Source organism: Galeopterus variegatus, unplaced genomic scaffold (genome assembly GCF_000696425.1).
Source record: "Galeopterus variegatus unplaced genomic scaffold, G_variegatus-3.0.2 Scaffold12662, whole genome shotgun sequence".
NCBI lineage: Eukaryota > Metazoa > Chordata > Mammalia > Dermoptera > Cynocephalidae > Galeopterus > Galeopterus variegatus.
In genome coordinates, this window is record NW_007738773.1 from 16,540 (window position 1) to 31,199 (window position 14,660).

General features: G+C 39.6%; 2 pseudogenes; one reads left to right on the forward strand and one right to left on the reverse strand.

The window, feature by feature from the left end:
* The window catches only part of LOC103581253, a 12,741-nt pseudogene extending 11,551 nt beyond the window's left edge, over positions 1 to 1,190 (reverse strand).
* A 158-nt stretch (positions 1,191 to 1,348) lies between these two features.
* Positions 1,349 to 14,042, forward strand: LOC103581254 (annotated as a pseudogene).
* Positions 14,043 to 14,660: the final 618 nt, after the last annotated feature.

The following is a 14,660-nucleotide window of genomic DNA, read 5'->3' on the forward strand; positions in this document are numbered from 1 at the left end:
CTACCTGTCCTGAACTTTGTGGCCTATAAATACAATGTAAATTCCAATTTATTTTTAATGTATTATCTAATTGGGAAATTCAGGCTGTGAAAGTCAGGCCATTGTCAGACCCCAAGATTACAGGTAGGACAAATCTGGGGACAATTTCTTGTAACAATTTTTTAGTGTTATCTGAGCGGTTTCAGTTTGGGTAGGAAAGGCTTCTACCCATCCAGAAAAACTGTCTGTGAACAACAAAAGGTAGCGATACCCATATTGTCCAGGTGTTACCTCGGTGAAGTCAGTTTCCCAGTGTTCGCCAGGGTTGGTTCCTTGCATTCTGGTTCCAATGAGCGGCTTTGATTTTGGACCTGGATTTACTTGTGAACAAATTTCATATCTGGCAACAATGTCATTTGTTATTTTATCAAGATCTTGGATGTAATAATATTTTTTAAAACTTCAGTTAATTTTGTGGATCCAAGGTGTGTTCCTTGATGTATCTGTTTAATCAGCAATCTGCCTAGAGCGTGTGGCAAATAAATCCTGTGGTCTGGCAGAATTTTCTAATTCATAGCATTGTTGGAGGCTTTTGAGATCTTAGCATGTTTTACTTCTTGTTTAGTATAATAGACAGTCAGCAGAAATTGAGGTGCCAGAACAACTATAAAAGAGTCAAATGGCCCCACTGGTTTTAATGTGGCCTCTTAGGAGTCAAATCTGTAGCAGTGTTGTCTTGGGTCTCAAATGAGTTATCTTTCTGCTTCCCTGGACAATGTATGATGGCCACTCTTTCTGGATACCATTTGCTTTATTCTTCATTTATTTTCTGATGTTAATAGTCCTCTCTGTTTGTATAAGTCCCCGTGAACATGGGCAGTACAAAAGCATATCTGTTGTCAGTATTTATCTTTTCCATGCTTTAAAGCCTGTGTTAGGGCTATGAGTTCAGCCTTTTGAGCAGATGTTCTTTGGCTTAAGGCTTGAGCCCAAATGACCTGATCTAAAGTTACCATGGCTGTCCTGGCATACCTGATTCCATTGGAGATGAAACTGCTTCCATCAGTGAACAGCATTTCATTAGGCTCTGTCCAGGGTACATCAGTCAGGTCCAGCCAGAGGCCTTGGAGAATCTCGACTGTTTCAAGGCATTCATTGACAGGCTCAGTTGAGTCGTCATCTGGGAGGAGAGTAGCTGGATTTATAGCCATGGTTTCTAGGGGCTGATCTAAAAGTAAAGCCTGATACTGGGTGAAGCGGGAGTTTGTAAGCCAACGTTCAGGTACACTTGTAAGAGAGTCTTCACAGAGTGGGGGGGCTACTAAGATTTATTTTGTTGGCCTCTTTTACTAGTAAAACAGTTGTCATTATGGCTCAGAAACAAGTTGGTCATCCTGCAGCTATACTGTTCAACCTCTTGGAGAGGTAGGTGATAGGCCTCTTCCATGGTCCCAGGTATTGGGTGAGCACCCTCTTGGCAATGCCTCACATCTCGGCAACAACCAGGCTGAAGGGCTTCATCAAATAAGGTTGGGGCATTTTTAAATCCTTGGGGGAGGTGAATTCAAGTTAATTGTCTAGTGTATCCTCCCCCAGGGTCAGTCCATTCAAAGGCAAAGAGAGGTTGGCTTACTTCATCCAGTGGGAGGCTGAAGAAGGCATCCTTAAGATCTAGCTTTTTGGTTTGTTTCTCTTCTGGATTATCTCTCCCATTAAAGACCCTCTGGGTAATTTCAAACAGCTAAGATAACAATTTCCCTTTAAATCCTTCCTGTCTTTGAAGCTTTCTCCTAATGTCTGGGGCCGACTGGGTAACAAAGGCAATATTTATTGCCTGCTGGTTTTCTGGGGTTGCTGGGTCCATAGGAGTGTAGGTCCTGTAAGCCTCCATAAGGCATTCCAGGAAAGCAGCAGGGGTTTTGTTTGGTCGCTGAATAGTTTCACTTACTTTTGATAGGTTAGTGGGCTTCTGGGCTGCTATGCAGAGTGCCCTAGGGAGAGTCTGGTGATACAGGTTGAGAACCCCCTTACCTTGGTCCGTGTTTAGATCCCACCCATGTCTGTTAGAGGAGAACATGCATTTGAGGTGAACAGCGTCCAGATGGTCAGCCATTGTGACTGGTAACAGTTTTCAGGACCTTCCTCTGGATCCACTTGCATTTTTCTGATGTGAAGAGAGTCTGCAGCAGCTACTGACAATCTTCCCATGTAGGCTGGTGGGTAAATAAAAACAGTCTCCAGGAGGGTGATGAGACCCTGAGGTTTTTCTGAGAAAGAAGGATTTTGATTTTTCCAGTTGTAATTCCAGGAGGCAAGGGAGCCTGTTGGAGTGAGAGGGGGGTTTGGAGGAATGGCAGGAAGAGGCAGTGCTACTCTGACTATGGGAAGCAGGCAAAGAAAGTCCAGAAATACACCCATAGTTCTGGTCAATTGGCTTTTAACAAAGTTGCCAGAGCAATTCTTTAGGATTTATATCTATCTAAATGTTGACTCTGACAACTGTTACACTGTAGAGTTAATAAAGCTGTATATTTTTTAAAGTAATGAACAGAGTATGCTTTCTTAGCTGCCTAATTTACCTTTTTCTGAGGTGTTTTGTCAGTTAATACTTTCAACCAACTTAAAAGTAATGTTTTCCCCATTTTCTCCATGAGTGGTAAGAATGCAAACAAACCTGTATTTAACAATAAGGTCAGCATGACATAAAGTAACAAAAGCCAATAAATCAAAAATGCGGTTGACGTTCTGGGACTAATCTAGCAGTCCTACAACAGTTTTTCAAATTCTTTTCTTTGGTTACAGTATATTCAGAGATTAAATAATTGCTGTTATGAACTACTGCTGTTTAACTTATCATCAACTTCCCCCCAATTTTTAAATCTTCTCCAGTGAAGGGAGAAGAAATTATTAAAGAAAATACTCTTAGCTTATTTTTAATTTTTAAAGCCACCTGTGTCTTCAGAGGCATCAGATAGTACAAGAGGCACTGTGTGGGAGGCTCTCTTCTTGGGAGAAGCTGGAAGAGAAGGCTCAGTTAAAAGCACGGATGGTGTTCTATTTCCATTCACCTTGGGACATTTTTTATGGCACCTTTTTAGTCATGATGGTTTGTCAGAGATTATATCAATCCAAACCTGTATGTAAGGGGGTTGCCCCATAGACCTGTTTGGAGAAATTTGTTCCATTTTTTATATAAGACCAAAGTTAATGACACACACAACACTCAACTGGCAAGACACAAAAGACAAAGTGGCACGTCCAAAATTTATCTAAGGTATCCACAGACACAACAATCACAATGACAAAGATGAACAAGAAACACAGAAACTACAGACACAACTATCACAGTGACAAAGATGAACAAGAACAAGAAACACAGAAACAATTTCTATTGACCTATGCATCCCAAATACACAATTTCTATTGATTTGCAAGTCCAAATCCAAATCCAAATTACCACTGGGCTCAGCAATGTCTCAGGAGCCCAAGGACTAGGGGAGTTAATGCTGCGTCCAGCCTCCCACTAAGTCCAACCACTGCTGCACCATCCCTTACTGAGATCTCACCTACCTGGGGAGTGTATGAAGTGCCCCATCTGCCTCCAGGGAGAAGAAGAAGAGCAGCTTTTCTATATTCTCCTGGGAGATAAGTGCAGGGAGGGATATACTCATGAGGAAACAATCTCTCTGGGGCCTCCAAAATGTTGTGAGACACCCTCCCGCAAGAAATGCACTTACACGCCACTCATGCAGAAAAGGGCAGTTTATTCACTCCAGCTGGCCAGCATCCATCTCCCAAGGTGCAACCAAGGAAGAGTGGCATTGGGCCTTGGTCTTGTAGGATTTTCAAAGGCAAAAACTACATCCTGTTGGCACATGGGTTTGTCCAGGTGCACAAAGCTAGCTAGGGAGCTAGGTCACAAAAGTCAAGAACAAACCATTCGAGTAATGAAGCATAGAAGTTTTCATCATGTATGGTTCCTGTTCCCAAGTAATAATTCACTGTGTATGGCTCCTGTTTCTGTGCAATTGTTTTTTTGTTTCTATGGGTAGGTCAGTGGTTTCTCATGCAGAAGGGTGGGTAGTCTGCAGGTCAGATGGGGGAAAATGGAGTTACTTAGGTTAAGCAAGCAATTCTACAGAAGCAGATAGCATACATTATGAGGGTGTAGGGAGCTCTATCTCACTAATATATAAACTTTACGAATACAATTCAATCAATCTACAGCATTCCACATCTGGCCCCCAAAATTCATGACCTTCTCGTGGGTAGATACATTCATTCCATTCCCAGAGTCTTAACTTATTTCAACTCAAAAGGTCAAAAATCCTGTCTGTGAAATCAAAACAATTTATATACTCCCAAGATACAATGGTGGGACAAGCATAAGTTACATATTCCCATTCAAAAAGGGGGAAATTGGCCAAAAGAAGAACTAACAGGTCCAAAATCCAACAGGACAGATATTAAATCTTAAAGCTGACAAATCATGAACCTTGACTCCATGTTCAATGTCTTCTACACTTTGGTGTGGGGGCTGGGTGCCCAAATTCTCAGGCAGCTCCACTTCAATGGCTTTCCTCATCTTTGGCCATGATTCAGCTCTCACAGGCTTGTATTGCCTTCTGGTAGCTCCAAGATTCTGTGGTCTCCATGGCTGTTCCACTCTCGTGGCTCCATTAGGCATGGCACTGATGGGGTTTCTCTGCTTCAACTCTGACCCCACGTTTCTGCTTGGCATTGCTCTGGCAAAGGTTCTATGTGGTGACTCCACCTCTGTGACAGATATGGGGGTGGAGGCTCCCAAGCCTTCAGAGTTCTGGCATTTTATGAACCTATGGACCTAACACCACATGGACACCACCAAGCCTTCTGGTTTATATTTTCCAAAGCTGCAGTTCTAGCCACACCTAGAGCTAATTTAGCCATGTCTGGAGTAGCCAAAACAACTGTGGTTCTGGTGCTGGAAGCAGCTTCCCAAGGGGCCCTGGGCAGTGAGCCTGTGGAGGATGCCCCAGGCCTTTTCCACAAGACCATTCTGTCTGCCTAGGCCTTTGGGCCTGTAATGGAAGGGTTGGCACCAGATACTCCTGCAATGCCTTCAAGGCCTTTTCCCCTTGTCTTGATAATCCTTTTCTTTTGTACTAATTTTTTTAGTACTATTAATTTTATTCCTGAAAAGTCTCTCTGCTTCTCTACCACATGGCCAGGTTGCAAATTTTCCAAATCTTTATGCCCTGATTCCCTTTTAAATTCTGGATTTACATCATGACTTTGCTGCCATAAGTCAGCGTAGGCTCTTATAAGTAGTCATGCAGCTTCCTTTATGCTTTCCTGCTTAGAAATTTCTTCCACCAAATATTCTGGTTCACAACTCTTAAATTCCTACTTCCATGAAGTTTTAGGATATTGACACAATGCATTCAAGATCTTTGCCAGTTCATAGCAAAGGTGATCTTTGCCCCAGTTTCCAAAAAGCTACTTCTCATTTATATCTGAGATCCTCTCAGAATGGCCTTTACTATCCATATTTCTATCAACATTCTGCTCACCATCATTTAACCAGTCTCTTAAAAGTTCCAAACTTTTCTGGCTTTCTTGTCTTCTAAACTTTCACCAGAATCTAGGCTATTTCTAGCCTATTCCTTAAAATTCTTCCAGCCTCTCCTCAACATCTAGTTCCAAAGCCACTTCCTACATTTTCAAGTATTTGTTATAATCAACATCCCACTTCTCTGGTACCAGTTTTCTATATCAGTCCATTTATGTTGCTTATTTACAAAATGCCTGGAAGTGATATTTTGTGAGAAATGAAATTTATTGCTGACAGTGGTAGCAGTGATCCAGGGGTCTCACGTGGCAGGTAATAGAACAGAAAGTGAGACTAACCTCTCATGTGCTCTTCTTTTAAACCCTCAGAAACATGCCCTGACCACAGTTATTAATCCATTCACTATGGCATCGTCCTACAATCTGATCACCTTTCAATTACCATAAAAGGATTTCCCAGCCTCAGCAGTTGCAATGGGAATTAATCTTCTAATATATGGACTTTGGGGTAGAAAATTCAATCAATCCACAGCAACACTAAAGTGTGCTCTTCTGGCATATTTCTGGATGGCTATTCAGAGGGGCTATAGACACAGGAATAGTTTTGAAAGCTATCCTTTTGATTTGTATCTGGAGAGAAAATCTATATTACTGAGTAAATAGCAGTTTCAAACAGGCTGTGATATTACATTTATATATTGATTTTCATCCACAGTTCCTAGCTGACCTATTCTGACCTTCTCCTGCCCTCCTTTCACCAGCTCCTTTTTCTCCCCAAGGAAGAAAATTGACCTACCTTAGCTAATTGTAGGCCATAAGACCCCATTTCAGGAGGATTCCTGTCCCATGCCTGGGAGGAAGGAAGGCTGCACAGTGAGGCCAAGAAGAACCTGGATAAACATGCCTTCCTGGGTCAGTCTGACATGCTCACCCCCTCCATTAGTGTTAGATCACACCCTTCTTTTCCAATCACATACGTATATGGTTGTCTATGTTTCAATTATGCTTACATAATGAAGCTTCCATGAAAACCCAAGAGCACAAGGTTTGGGAAGCTTCCATATAGCTAAACATGTGGGAATTTCTGGAGGGTGGTGTGCCAGAGAGAGTATGGAATCTCCATGCCCCTTCTCCCATATCTCACATTATTCATCTCCTCATGCGTATTTTTTTAACATCCTTTATAATAAACCAGTAAAAATGTAAGTGTTTCCCTGAGTTCTTTGAGTTGCTCAGCAAGTCAATGGGGGATGGAGTGGGGGATGGGAACCCCAACTTATAGTCACTTGGTGAGAAGCACAGGTAAAACAAACTATAACTTGAAATTGGAATCAGAATTTGGAGGGGGGAGCAGTGTTGCGGATTCAGCCCTCAGCTGGTGGGATGTGATGCTATCCCCATGTAGATAGTATAGGAATTGAATTGTAGGCCACCCAGTTGGTGTCCACTGAAGAATTCCTGGCTTGCTTCAACCATATGGCTCTTTTTTGAGTCTCATATTGTGTATGGTTCTCACGGACTTGCATATTAATAATTTATGTGACTTTCTCTTGCTAATCTGTCTAATGTCATTTTGTTTTGTAGCCTCAAATTATCAAACCTTCAGAGGTAAGGAGAAAAGAAAACTTCCTTAACCCCTACAAAAGCAAAGTGGATCTCAAGGGAACCACCCCCAATACAAGCTACAAAGGATACCCACACTTAAAGCCTTTTCTAACACAAGGCCACACTGCAAAATTAGAGAACATAGGGATAAACAATTTATAAGTAAGGGAGGTTGACAGGTAAAATAGTTTAGTTCCCTTAAGAAATCCCATATATAGGAAATTATACTGTAAAAGCTTGAAGATACAAATATATATATAAATAATTCCAAATAATAAGGATACATTATCAAAAAAATGCCAGGCATCTTTTTAAGGGAAATTAAACCTCTAGAAATAAAAAACTCTAAACACTAAAATTTAAAACTCAGTGGGTGGATAAAACAACAAAAAGAGAAATTAATTTTAAAATATTTCTAAATTGGGAGATCTGAACAATTTATTTTAATGCAATACAGAGAAAAGGGGTGATGAACATGAAAAAAGAATAGAAGGAAATAAAAGTTAGTGTAAAATCTGATATAAATCCAATAGGAATTTCATAAGGAGACAAAACACACAGTGGGGAAAGAAAATATTTAATAAAATTATATCTGGGAATATTCCACAATTAATGAAATATATGAATCTTTAGTTTCAATGAAGATAAAGCTCCAAAACAGAATCAATGATTTTGAAAAATAATCATTTTTCATAGTGAAGAAAAAAATGCAAAGATATAGGTAACTCAGAATATAAGACAATGTAAAGCAAAGTTTATTTTTTTTATATTTTAGTTATTGCTTAAATAAACAATCTGCTAAATACTAAGGACCACACTAAACATTAAGATTATGACGAGTAGAAAGATAAAATCTCAAACTCTAGAAATAGAAACAGGTAATAGAAACCAAACATAAACGTAGTGTGATAATTCTCTCATGAGAGAAAGAGTAGGAAGATTAGTGACCCTCACTAAATCTGTTTTACCTATATTTGAACTGTTTACATGGCCTTGTTCATTAGAATTTTGACCACAATAATCAGGTAGTACCTACATAGTAAGAATATTTGTTTATCCATGAAGGTATCTCAAGTGATTTTTAATTCAGAAATATGTGAAGATATTGAAAATGATTGAAACAGAACCTACATAATGAGCACTATATATGACACCTTGTGAGTTCAGGAATTTACTTCTAACTCCTCAGTAAGAAGCTAATGGGAATTCTTGGGCTGTCAGAGAATATTTACTTAGCTATGCTTTACAGTTCTCACCAGTTCTAGCAAATCACTAAAGTATAATAATTAACACTCTTTGTAGATGTCTATTTGTGTACCAAGTGCATTTAATGTTGCTTTTTTAATCTTGTTTTCTTTTTGTCAGAGTTTTTATTATCACATAGAGGAGGCTCTAAGTCCAAGGGCATGGTTTCAGCATTTTGGCAGGTTTGGTTTCTTCTGAGACCTCTTTCTTTTGCTTGCAAATGGCCACCTGCTTGCCTGTCCTCACATATATTTCCTATGTGTGCACACACCCATGCTGTCTCTGTGAGTCCAAAATGCTTCTCCACATAAGGACACCAGTCAGAAAGATTTAGGGGTCATTCTAACAGTCTTGATTTAATTTAATTTTATCTTTAAAGATCCTATATCTGAATACAGTCACATTCTAAGGTACTGGGAGCTAGGGTTTCAAGACATTAATTTTGAGGAGAGAAAATTTACTGCATATGGTTGGGTATTCTCACTTTTCAAAATCTTTTCATTACGCTATACTTGCAAATGTGTTGTTATTAACAAAGGTATCTTATAAACATCTACACTTCAAAGACTGTTGTTACAGCTTATGAAAGTAACATTTAACTTCCAAACAGTCTGTAACTCTGTATTGTTTCCTTGTTAATAACATCTGTTTGGTGGTGGTGTGTGAGTGGGGCATCTTCAGTGAAGGATATTCATCGACATCAGTGAAGAAGATCGAGCTGCTGAGCTTCGTGCTTATCTAAAATCTAAAGGAGCTGAGATCTCAGAAGAGAACTCAGAAGTGGACTTAATGTAGACTTAGTTCAAATTACTGAATCCTGTGATGTGTATATGAAAGAAGATGATAAAGATGTTGAAAGTGTGATGAACAGCGTGGTTTCCTTCCTCTTGGTCTTGGAACCAGACAAGCAACAAGACTTTGATTGAAGTCTATGTGAAAAGCTGATCAAATTTCAGGAAGGTGAATGACCATCTCTGTGACTGAAGTTGCTAAGAAACCTGTTAAAATGTACCCCAATAGACAGGGAAAAAAATGGCTCCCATGTAGCCAAAAAGAGACAACCTGAAACTATCAAACAGAACTAAATGACCATTAATAGAATGAGGGGTTAGATACACATTCCCACACTTAAACCATATATGTATGTTACTGACTGTCATGAAGCTTTTCTTTCCTGTAACTAAGCAGAAACTAATTCCTAGAAGATAATGGCAAAGCTGCCACAGCTGGAAAATTTCCCATCTGACTTCCAGTAAACCACCTGGCTGCCCGCCACCACCACCCCCCCCATTCTTGTAAGCTGTAAGACAGTTCCAACTGAACAGAGAAATAGCTTTGCAAACATTCTTTCTCTGACAAGGGGTGCAATGTCCAAACCAGCTTTGGCTAGTTCACAGAGACTGCACATTAACTGTCTTTTGTGCCCTGTAGTTACCTCTTGACATCAGGAGCCACATTTCATATTAATATTCAGTCTCCATCTCAAAGTGAATATAGGTGGTATGTTACGTGTACATTTACCCATTGCACAGGTATGTGACTTCCCTCATAAATGTTCATATAACTCTCCTGAAACTGGTAAATATTTATGTAAGACTGGCAATGCAACACATAAGTATCATCCCCTAACTACCTCCTGTGGAGCATGCATTTTTGATTTTCCCTGGAGGTCCCATTTCCCCAATCGGCAAATTGTCTTTTTTTTTTTTTTAAATAAAGTTTCTCTTTTCTTCCTCTGTAGATCTCATGGTCTTTTATGAGAAAAACGTGCCATTGTATGGACAAAAAAATACTCCAGTGTTATATACAGTATATTTGCAGCCTCATTAAATGGTACTATATTGAGGAGCCATCCAGTGCATTTCCACTGAACTAAAGTAAGAAAGTGGATTTCTGACTAGAATCTCACCACTAAAAAAAAACATACTCTTTTGAAACTACTTATGAACTTGTGGATTGTAAGAAAAGTGATGGCACTCTAAATGTCATGGTGGAATTGCTTAAAAGCTATGCAAAGGACAATGCCTTCCTGGCTCAAGTTCATGTCCAGAGGTGTATAGTATTTGAATAAATGTATCTGTTTTCTAAACTGCATAAACAATTTTAATTTTTCCTTGTTCAGCCCATAGAAAACACTATCTTTTTCTTCTTCTTTCACATAATTTCAGAAACAATAACCAAAACATATTATTATTATACCACTAAGATCCCCATTTAAATAAAGTATTTCAAGGTCTATCACTAAAATACTACTGCCCTATTATCAAAATTATGCAATTTTTAAGGTACAGTCTAAGTATGCTTTTCTTCCTACTTCCATTTAAAAATTTACATAATTGATATGTAGTTGACCAAAATATGAGTGGAAGACTTAAATATCTGTCTTTATATATATACATATATATATAAATTATATGTATAATTTTTTATAATTGAAGTTCATGAGTGTACAACTCCCTTATGTAGTCACATTTAATGTGACTATCTTTCACATATTATGAAATGTACATCGTTCTTGTGTAGCTAATTTCAATTGTTTATAATAATAATTTCCATTTATTTATGCATTTTAATATCCTTTGTGTTCATTTAGATGGTGGGAAAATCTTTAAACAGGCTTTCTTTTCTAACCATAACCAAAAAAAAAAAAAATCCTAAAAGCATTTTCACTTTCTATCCACAAAGAAATTTAATGGCACATCTTTTTTGGTTCCTGCACCAGGATCAGGTGTCAGCTACTTTAAAGGAACCCAAGTGGTAGTTATTATAGCAGACATGATTATGGTTATGTGCTGAATGACAGCAAGAAAATGTTAATCTGTATTAGCCACAGAAGAAAAACAGGAATCTATTAAATTTCTAAATTTTGTTAATAGTTCTAGTCTAAAAACATTAAGCTCTCACTCCTTAAAATCCTTTAAATACCTGTATGAGATTTTTAATGCCTTTGAACACACACAAATGAGGGTACTTCAAAGTTTGAGAAAATATATAATTAAAAGATAATATGAATATTTCAATGATCTTTTTGAAGTGCCCTGAATATACACACACGTATATACACACCCACATATATGTATGTTTATATATAAGTATGTTTAGCTCTATCACTTATCTATATATTAACTGTCACATCAGAGAGTTCACTTATTTTCCAATGTTGTCTGGAACTTCTCACACATACCCATGTAGACTTTCTGAGGACTGACATGGTTTACAAAAAGACATTAATGGAATGTTAATAAGATCTGAAAGGTGACCACAAATATATACTTTGTTACTTCTCATGTCTTCCATTTCTTGTGATGCAAATGCCTGGCATCCTTGATTAACTCCAAATTGTNGCCCCCTGCTGAGTGTAAAGCCCACACTTAGCATGATTTACAAAAGCACGTGCTGTTTGGCTAAAGCCTAACTATCAGGCCCTTCCCAACATGTCTCTCGGGGCCACATCATTGTCTCATCTCTGTGCCTTCACACACACTATTCCTTCTGCTTGAAAAACACAGTCCCACTCCCCCTTCAATGCTCAGCTCAGATAGGAGCCCTTCCAGGGTGTCTTGGTTGTGTTCTCTTCTTTTTCCAAGGCATTCTTGTTTACGCCTCTAGCAAACCATTTACCTTTGCAACTGAGCTATTCCATGGAAGGGGTCTGTTACATTTATCCCTGTGTTCTCATGCAACACAATGCCTGATGTGTAGTAACGTTCTTTTTCCTCCCCTGTACGTAATATATGAGTGCACAGGTTTTTAAATTCAGTACCTTATAATGCGTCAAGCTTTTCCTATCCTAGAGATTTAACATTTGCCCTTTCCTGTCCCTGAAATACTCACCACCCTATTCTTCACTTACATAATTTTTCCTTCTGGGCTCAGTTTTTTTTTTTTTTCCTTTTTGTCTTTTTTTTTTTACTGACCAGTAATGGGATCACAACCCTCGGTGTTGCGCCTGTACCAGGGACCGGCAATGGGATCACAACCCTCGGTGTTGCACCTGCTCCGCGCTCAGCCAGTGAGTGGGAACCAGTCTCCACATGGGATCTGAACCCTCGGCGGGAGCGCCACCACGCTCCCAAGTGGCGTACTCTCTAGTGTGCCACCGGGCCGGCCCTGGGCTCAGTTTTAATGTTACTTCCTCAGAGAAGTCTTTGCTAATAAGCCCAGCCGTCCCCTCCCCCATCTCATTCAGGTCCTCTTGTTAGAATCTCTCAACCTTTACATTTTCCTCTATAATACTTATATTGATTGGGCTTTGAAATTCATGTGTATAATTAATTGTTTAATGTCTCTCTGGAACACTAAACTATAGGCTTTATAAACAACTATACTCCCAGTACTAAGAACTACGCTTGGCACATAATAAAAGTCTGTTAAATAAATAAATGTCTTCTATGTATACTGTGTTAATATAATCTATTCTGTACTTAAGAGTTAGAAAAGGCTTTTCTAAAGGTGAATCATTTCTTTGTTAAGCTAATTGGAGACTGAAATGTGTAGTTCTGCACATATTAGCCCGACCCTGTACAAAGCTGTGATACAATGGAAACAGCATATGACAGACCATGAACCACGGCTCAGGACCTGGTGTCCGACAGACATGTGTGACCTTGGACACTTTCACCTAACCCCTCTAAGCCTCTGGCTCCTCATCTGAAAAATGAGGACGACAAAACTTCTCTGTCCAGATTCTTTCAATAACTAAATATAAATGTATACAACACACTAGCACAGTGCTTGGAAATAAGTAAATACTTAAGAAACATTAGCTGTTATTATTCTTTTTCTATACTCATTATTCATACTGTTCATGCTATGTAGAATCAGATAAATGGCTTAATCTGTGCCTGATTGCTCATTTTCTAAATCTAAGTTCTTTCAACTTTAATTCTGGGCTTATAGGTAAAGCTTGCCTTGGATAGCTGGGAAGAGATTTCATTCTATATGTATACACACACATATATAGTAACATTATATTATATAATATATAATATATTGTATAATACGAGGGATCTTCAAGTGAAGCTCATGAAAAGATTGATATTATCTTTTAATTCCCAAATAATATATAATATCATGTATGTTATATTCAATAATATATAACATACCATAACATATTTTGTATGTCATATATACACATATGTATACACATATACATTCTAGCTACTAAAGTAAAGAGCAGATATTCAGTAACTAATCATCAGTTGCCTCCTCTTAAACTCAGTTAAGGAGCCTAAGCAAATACACAGGGCAAATCTCACACGTCTGTGTAAAGAAATCCCTTGCTCTTTTCCCTCTGTCTTCTCTTGGGGGGTGTCTGTTTCTAGAAGGAGCAGGGCCAGGGCCCGGGCGCACGCCGAGAGCTCAGGACGCAGAGGACAGGATGGTCACCTCCTTGTCCTCGGCCCTGTGCGGAGTTCCACTTCACACGGGAAACGTGCTTTTGGCTTCATGGTCTGATGTGACCTTGACGGCATCTCGTAGGTAAACAGGTGAGGAAACCCAAGTCTGCTGGCACCCGGACACTGTCCGCTTCTCTGTGCCCGACGAGATGCCTGTGTGCCGTGGCACTGCCCGGGACAGCACTCGGCTCGCCCCGCAAAGGGACCATCACGACGCCTGTCGATGGGTCGGTCGTGGTGAAGGTGCGGCATGGGGAGGTCTGAGCTTGGTGCCTGGCAAACAGTAGGCGCCTGCTGAGTGCTGGCTCCTCACTGTCTCGCAGTTTTAGTTACCGCCTTGCTCCCCTAGAGTTCTGGGGCCAGCGAGAACTATTCGGAGAATTTCTTTCTTTCTTTCTTTTTTTTTTAAATAGCTGATAGATTTGGGTCTGGATCTGAACAGGAGGTTATATTGTTAAAAAGTCTCCGAGGTGAATCTGATGTGTAGCTAAGATCAGGAGCCCTTGCTACAGCCCAGCTCGGCCCCTCCTGGCCCCTCTGTTCTGTCCAGAGTCCCCTCCTGGCTGTCCTGTCCCCAGGGTCCTGCCCTCCAGGGCCTGCTTCCAACGACAGAGGCCTCATGGTGTGCTCTCCCCAGAGGTCTGCAAGGGCCGCCTTCCACCCACCACAACTCCACCTGCCTCCATTCAGTCACAGTATCTGCAGGCCTTACTGTTAAGTGTTTTATTTAGGATTGCACAGCACAGTTACTAAAAACAAAACAAACAAACAAAAAACCTTATGACTTGGAGTCATAGAGGCTAAAGTTTGAATGTCATTTTTTCCCAACTATTTTCTTTTTTTTTTTTTTTTTTTTTTCTTTTTCCGTGTCCGGCAACGGAT